The sequence below is a fragment of the Neophocaena asiaeorientalis genome, unplaced genomic scaffold (assembly GCF_003031525.2).
Source record: "Neophocaena asiaeorientalis asiaeorientalis breed wild unplaced genomic scaffold, Neophocaena_asiaeorientalis_V1.1 scaffold155, whole genome shotgun sequence".
Taxonomy (NCBI): Eukaryota; Metazoa; Chordata; class Mammalia; order Artiodactyla; family Phocoenidae; genus Neophocaena; species Neophocaena asiaeorientalis.
In genome coordinates, this window is record NW_020173040.1 from 142,921 (window position 1) to 150,400 (window position 7,480).

The window sequence follows — 7,480 nt, forward strand, 5'->3', positions numbered from 1 at the left end:
TCCTAGGGAAATTTTTTGTTTTTTTTTTTTTTTTTTTTTTTTGGTATGCGGGCCTCTCACTGTTGTGGCCTCAGCCGCTCCGTGGCATGTGGAATCCTCCGAGACCGGGGCACGAACTCGTGTCCCCTGCATCGGCAGGCGGACTCTCAACCACTGCGCCACCAGGGAAGCCCTGTTTGCATTTTTTAAGGGAATTTCTGCTGTCTCTTTTCTTAACCTAACATAATGGTTGAAATTTAGATTTAAGAAGTATTTGGAGCAATCTTCAAATCTTGTTTTTCCCTTTGCTCTTTAAAGAGCAGTAGTTATTATTCTCTCTGTTTGATGGTTATAGCTTTGAAAGTACGAACAGCAGAGGCATAAATAAAAATGAGATTTAAATTTCCTGACTTTAAGCTTCATCATGACAACCCTTCGAGGTTCATCCCTCATCGATCCTGTTATGATTTAAGAAGCACAGAACAATCTGGCTGTCCCTTCTTGCAAACACAATTCCCAACTGTCTGCTGTCTTTCCTTGTCATTAGTTTTGCACATTAAAGATGTAGACACTGTAATTGTTTTCCAGCTAACACCATCATCAGCTGAGTAGACAGAAGTGGTTGCTTTTATAAATCTGCCTGTCTCTCTGTGGGCATGAGTCTCATCATTCCTCGTCTGCCATGAGCCATGCAGCTCTGGCTGCAGTGGTGAACGCTGAAGGGTTTGGGAGAAACTGAGAGTGTGCCCACTAATGGCTACATCCCCCTATCCTATATCAATGTGTTAGAGAAAATCCAAGCTGAACTGGAGCTCATTCATAGGGCAGAATTCCCAGAATTACAAAAGCAGTGTTGAGAGGTAATTGAATATACTTAGATCTAGGTCTTAATTACCTTTTTGACTGGAGGTTTATCTTTAGCATGGTATTTTGATAATGTAGCAGGACCAATTATTTTGTGTGCTCTCCCACTGTGTTAAAGAAATGCAGACTGTAATTTTGAGATAAGTAAGTTCAGGGGGAATACTGTTCTAAACGTGTATCAATTACGGCAGGCTTTTAGTTAATATTTTTACCGGTATTTAAGCATTCCCAGTGATTGGGTTTTAAGAATGTCTTCATCACCTTTTACTTCTGCATCCCTTGGTAGTGAGAGCTGGTCATGGGATGTGGGATCCAGTGCTTGCAATTATGGAAAATATGCTTGAAAACTGCTTTTCTTAAAGAAATGAGTTGAACGAATAAGAGTACCCATTTTCAGTTAGACACACATGAGTTAAGGTGGAAACGGCAGAGATACAGAAGATCCTCATGGCCGGTCAGGATACACAGGTCAGAATAATAGTAACGTAAACAAGTTTAGATGCGAAGATTGCCCATGCAGTTCTGGTGACATTTCAGTTTCACATCTGCCCACGAGACTGTCATTTGTCCAACATCAAACATTTTCTGAGCTCCCCCGGGGCCAAGGAACTGTGTCTCCTGCTGCCCCACGTCTCAGGGAGACTAGGATTGATTGTTTCCAGGTCACTCCTTGCCAAAAGGTTTACATAATGGGAGATTTTCCTCCCCCCACACCTGCAGCAGCTGTTACATGAGCTCTGTTATCGCACCCCGTGATCATTGAGTGGACATAGCTGGTCAGGTACAGCTTCACGTAGAAGGTGGCTTTAGGCTGAATATTCAGGAGTGAGTGGAAGTTTGGTAGGTAAAGAAGGGAAGGAGCATTGGCAGTATAAGGGCTTCCAATCAAAGGGAAATACTGGGCACTGGGTTCGGAGGAATAAGATGCCTCCGTGGAAATGAGTGTGTTTGCACTGAGGAATAACCGGGGCAAGAAAGTCTGGAAGCTGGAGGGATGTTGCATTAGTCCAGGTGAGAACAGAAATAAGGAATGATTTGAGGAATATTAGTGATGCTGGTGGGTGGTGGGCTTTGAGGGTCTGAGAAGAGGTGATTCTCAGGTTCTGCACTCAAGGACTGGGGGCTACTTAGGAAGCAGATGTCAGGTCTGGGTCATCTTTACTTCTTCTGTCCCCAAAACAGTACCCAGCCGATGACCTACACGTATTGGCAGTTCTAGAAAGTCGGTGTGATTCTTCGCAGTGGAGTTCCCCCCACCCATCAGCTGTGAAGCTCTTCACTGAAGCTTTGTCTCTGCTGCATTCTCTCAGGATGCCACATCCAGAGCTGAATGACTATGTCTGGGACAACATGGGCATCTGCTCTTGAGTTGAGGTGAGATGCCCCTCATGGCACAGAGTGAGGTTTCTACCAAGGAAAACTGAAACAGAAGGTGCTCCTGGTGCTAGAGAACAGACGCTTGCTTTAGGTGGGAGTTAAACTTGTTTCTTCTGTCGTCCTGATACTTTTTTGACAGAGGCTGAGAACTTGACGTTCTTCAGATAAACCTCATTTACAATGTTCAGTTTCCTTTATGGCTTATTCATTCATATGGATATTTTCTGTTAGTTTGGGATTCTTTCTATTAGAAAGTGGAATGACATGGATTTTAGCTGTGTTATTTGAAAACCATTTTAATGATCTCAAGGCCTCACATGATGTTTCTTGGACTGGTCCTGGTGAATCTCACGTTGAAGATTTTAATAGTGAAAATCTCTGTGCTGTAAGCAGCGTTCTCCAAAAAGAGCACACACACACACACACACACACACACACACACACACACACACACACACACCCATAATGTTTTCATACCTTTAAATTTTTTGCCGCAACATGAAGAATCTCTAGAATTCCAATTCATCACAAATGTATGTCTTTTATAGAATAATTGTTATATTTTACAGAAAGTAAGATAATTTCAAGTTAAATTTATTTTCTTTAAATTTTTAATTGCGTCAATCAAACACAACCGAGGTTACTCTAAAATCTAAATGGACAATGGATATGAAACCTACTCAGTATGGCTATTTTACTAGTATTATTTGTTCTTAGTTACTAATCTTACCATATCACTGCACTCAGAATTGTTCTGTGGGTTTGAGAAAAATTTTGCTTTGGCTCATTTCAAGTTCTTACTCATGACTTCCGTTGTAATCACTGACACGCTTTTCTGGGTCACACTTAGCCACCTTTGCTAATACTGTCTGTGGATATAAAGCTTCCTGGCTTTTGTGATTACACCCCAATTTGGTCTTGAATCAACTGACTTAAGAGTTTAGACCTCAAATCAGCCATCGATATAAGGGTAAAAAATGATAGAGGATGGAGCTGCATTTCAAGAAAATATTTGTTTAATGTATGCAACAGTATTCTTTTTTATTATTATTATTTTTATTTTATCTTTTGGCATGGCGCAGCATGTGGGATTTTAGTTCCCTGACTAGGGATCGAACCTGCACCCCCTGAATCGGAAGCACGGAGTCTCTTAAACACTGGACCACCAGAGAAGTCTCTTGCAACAGTATTCTTGGTCTGTTTTGGGTGTCTGTACTATTTTTCACTTAAGAAAAGCTTATGTATGGTGTTAAGAAAATGTAGCTTTAGAGATACAGTTTACTAGTACCTAAAGCACCTCATTACTCAGGCTCTTCCCTGATATCCCCGTGGAATTCGATAGAACACCATTTGATTTAAATTGGTGTCTTAAAAAAAAAAGTCAGTAAAAAACTGTTCCCTTTCTTTCAAAGTTGCAATGAGAGCTTTCATTTAAAATCATACTATCATGCTATTTTGTGATTTAAAATATCATTTTGTTCTGGTCAATTTTAATGGGATTTTTGTCTAGAAAAGTTTAGGCAAGTTGAGGCGGATATACTTTATGAAGAAATTGCTGTATTTTTCTGAGTTGCACATTTCTGACAGTATATCTTGGGGATTTATTTTATTCTTTTATGTCAGTCTTTGTAGGATAAAAGTGTATTTTTACTACCCCTATCAGATCTGTATTTATGTGTGTTTCACAGGTTGGCTGAGGCAACTTGACAAATAACATCAAAAGTATATAATGAAGTAATTCTCTTCAATGCTGAAATTTCTAACTCTTCTCCTAGCAGGTTTATTAACCATGATTCCATCACAGGTGAAAGGATACTGGACTTTATGTTCTGATAAATGACCTTAATTTCTTAATTTTGGTGGGTTCCCAGACTTTAAAGAATGCATCATTTTAAATATATAATGTCAAATCAATTTTAGAGAAAACTGTAGGATAACGCACATTTAGGACTTTATCATCACTTATAAACTTTTATGAAATAGAATCATGAAGCAATTCCCCATCAAGATGAATGATGTCAAGATAATTAGAATGAAAGTATTTAAAATAAGAGCTTTTTTTCCTTTAAATGGGAGGATTCTGGGTTGTAAGTTAACAAAGGGGTTTACTGAATATCTGTAAGCAAGTCCCCAAATCCATAATTGGATGTAGAAATACTAATAATACAATTATAACTTGTAAAAGCGGATACTGACAGAGCAAATATTATGAGCTAAGTATTACGAATGTCTCCTCAAAACGATCACCTGACTCACGTTCCATTTAACCCATCTGAGAAATGAGGGTCCTGTGACCCAAAGTGGGTTAGATGACTGCCTTGTCTTGTAGCTATTAAGTGGTTCATCTGGGATTCCAACAGTGGTGTGTCTGACTACAAAGCCCACACTCCTTTCATGTTTAAAAAATAAGAACCCTCTGGATGAATTATGGAAGAAGGAGAGCAATGGAGATATTAGAAATCTATCCCATAACAAGAAGAGAAGGCAAAGCATTTCTTGACTTAATCCTCATTGGTTCACAGAGATAAAATTATTTCTACACTGACCCCTCCTCCCCCCAAAAAAGAACTTATGTCACGGTCATCTTTTCTTGGAATTTTTCCACTTCTCTATAAATATTAATACATTCATTCATAATTGTGTTAGTAATGTATCAGTAATTTACTTGTCAGAATTTGTTTTTGAAAAGCCACAATAATGGGGACAGCAACAAATGTTATATGGAATGAGGAGATGGCTGTTTGACTGGGAGACAGATGGTAGCAGCTGTCCCCCTGACACTGTTGTACTTACTATTTGACAATGAATAAATCTCCATAAGCATTTCCCTAGGTGGAAATATGTCGACAGAGGGCAAAAAGGGGCAGGGGAAAGCTTTGCACAGTGCTTGGCACGGAGGAAGCATTCAATAACGGTTAGCAGGGTGGAAACATTTCAAAATCAGATAAGCAAAGGAATCATCCATCATTTGAGAGGTCTGGAATGCCTAGAATTCTCCTGTCTCTCCCATTTTGTCTTCCCTGTGACCTCAATTCTCTGATAGATCTAAAAAGAGTTGTCAACTTTTAGCTTCTTCAGCTTTTTTCTTGTGAGGAGAGGAGTAATGATTTCCAAGCTCCGTACTTGCCCTACGGGAAAGTGGAAGTTCGACATTTGCTTTTTATCCCTCAAGAATGTTTAATTTATCGCTAGATATGAGTACGCGTAAATATACCCTTTATGTCTTACTTGCTGAGTATGATATAGTATTACTCTATCGTTTTCTCTTTACTCACTTTCTTTGGGATGAATCTTTTAAGTTTTCCTCATTGTTTCATGATTTCCGAAACGGGATGTCTGTGTAAATGTCTTTTGAGAATATTACCAAGTGGTTCTTAGGATAAATGTCGAAAAAAAATCCCTCTGAAATAGATATTGGATGATAGTTCACGAATTTGAAGTATATCTATCGAATAGGTATTTTTCACTCACTGACTTTTAGTTGAGTTTGCACTAATATTCTGATGTTTCAATTTCATTTTCTCTTTCATGTGCCGTGACACCTGGCAGACCAGACCCTACAGATCATCTGTCAACATTGCTGAACCCATTTAGAACCCTCAGCAATATATAAAAAATGACCACTTCTCCATACGAAGCCTAAATTTGATATTTTAAAGTTGTATGTTTTTATCATTCTACTGTTTGCGGTATGCTATTCATTGTAAAAACTTACATTTGCAAGTCAGCACATTTGTTAATTAATAGATTAATTATAGATCCATTTTCTATGTGGTGGTTTGTCTTTTCAAGTTGGCTAGCAAGAACTCATTATCTTGTAGTATACAGATTATCATGTTAGCTGCACGTAGTTCATTTGTATTTAACTTTAATTGTGATATATTTTTCAACTTTTAATTTAGTTAAGTCTACCAAATTTTATATATATGTATATGTGTGTGTGTAGATCGATATATGTTTTTATTTTGTGTCATTTAAGAATAACTTCCCCATAAAAAATCATGAACATTCTTCTATATTTTCTGCTAATTTTAAAACTTTGAGTTTTACCTTTGGTATTTATCTGGAGAGTGAGGGGTGTGTGTGTGTGTGTGTGTGTAAGTGTGTGTGTGTAAGAGTGTGTGTGAGTGCGTGTGTGTGAGAGTGTGTGCTTTGCAAGAGGCAAAGAACCTATAGTTCTCAGTGGATAACCAACTGAATCAATACCATTTTAAAAAATTTTTTACTGACTAGAGGTGCTGTTTCTATAATGTGCTGATTTCTCAGATTACATGATTCTGCATCTTAAATAGATATGAGGACCTATTTATTTGTTCCAAAGTCATACAACAGCTCTAGCCTTTACATGGTTTTTTCTTTGTTATTACAATGTTCTATGATAACTGCTAGAGCCAGTCCAAGCTATTTGTGAGCTTTTTGATATTGTATTATATGTCTACACACACTTATTTTTCTATGTAAATTTTAGAAGCAGCTTGTCAGGCACTTTTTAAAAAGTTTTGATTGGGAGTTGAGAGAATTATTTGAAATCAAAAATTTGAAGATTGTTACTTTTCAAAATCAAATCTTCATTGAAGGTGGGATAAATCTCCATTTATTCAGATCTTTTTTTTTAACTCTTTTTATTTATGTATTTATTTTTTACCCTTTTTATCTTTTTATTTTGGAAATCAGGGATACATGTTTGATAGTCCAGAATTAACAAATGTCTACTACACTTGATCCACTTAAATGTTCTAAGTTTTCATGAGGCAATATTGACAAAACTAATTATTTTTCTAGAATGACTTTTCAAATAACACATAATTATTTTTTTCTTTTTTTTTTTGCGGTACGCGGGCCTCTCACTGTTGTGGCGTCTCCCATTGTGGAGCACAGGCTCCGGACGCGCAGGCTCAGTGGCCATGGCTCACGGGCCCAGCTGCTCCGCGGCATGCGGGATCCTCCTGGACCGGGGCACGAACCCGTGTCCCCTGCATCGGCAGGTGGATTCCCAACCACTGCGCCACCAGGGAAGCCCCATAATTACTTTTATATTGATATAAAAGCTAGACTTTTTGTCCTTATCTTTGCTTTTTGCAGTTCATACATTTTTTCTTGTGGAATCTCATCCTTTAATAATTTTCTCAGCGAAGCTCTGGATCATCAAAATATTTTTGTTATTTTGCCTTCAATTTAAATGATAACAATTTTAGTTATGGAAAAATAATTATAAATCTCTCTCCACATTAATTATTACCATTTTAGATTTAATCAGATA

General features: G+C 37.8%; 1 long non-coding RNA gene across 1 annotated transcript in view; it reads left to right on the forward strand.

The window, feature by feature from the left end:
* LOC112398295 (uncharacterized) overlaps window positions 1–6,327 on the forward strand; it is a 6,851-nt gene extending 524 nt beyond the window's left edge. The window contains exons 2-3 of the long non-coding RNA XR_003002968.1: window positions 2,026–2,217; window positions 5,770–6,327. This is a non-coding gene — a long non-coding RNA (uncharacterized LOC112398295). The remainder of the gene's footprint in view (window positions 1–2,025; window positions 2,218–5,769) is intronic.
* Window positions 6,328–7,480: the final 1,153 nt, after the last annotated feature.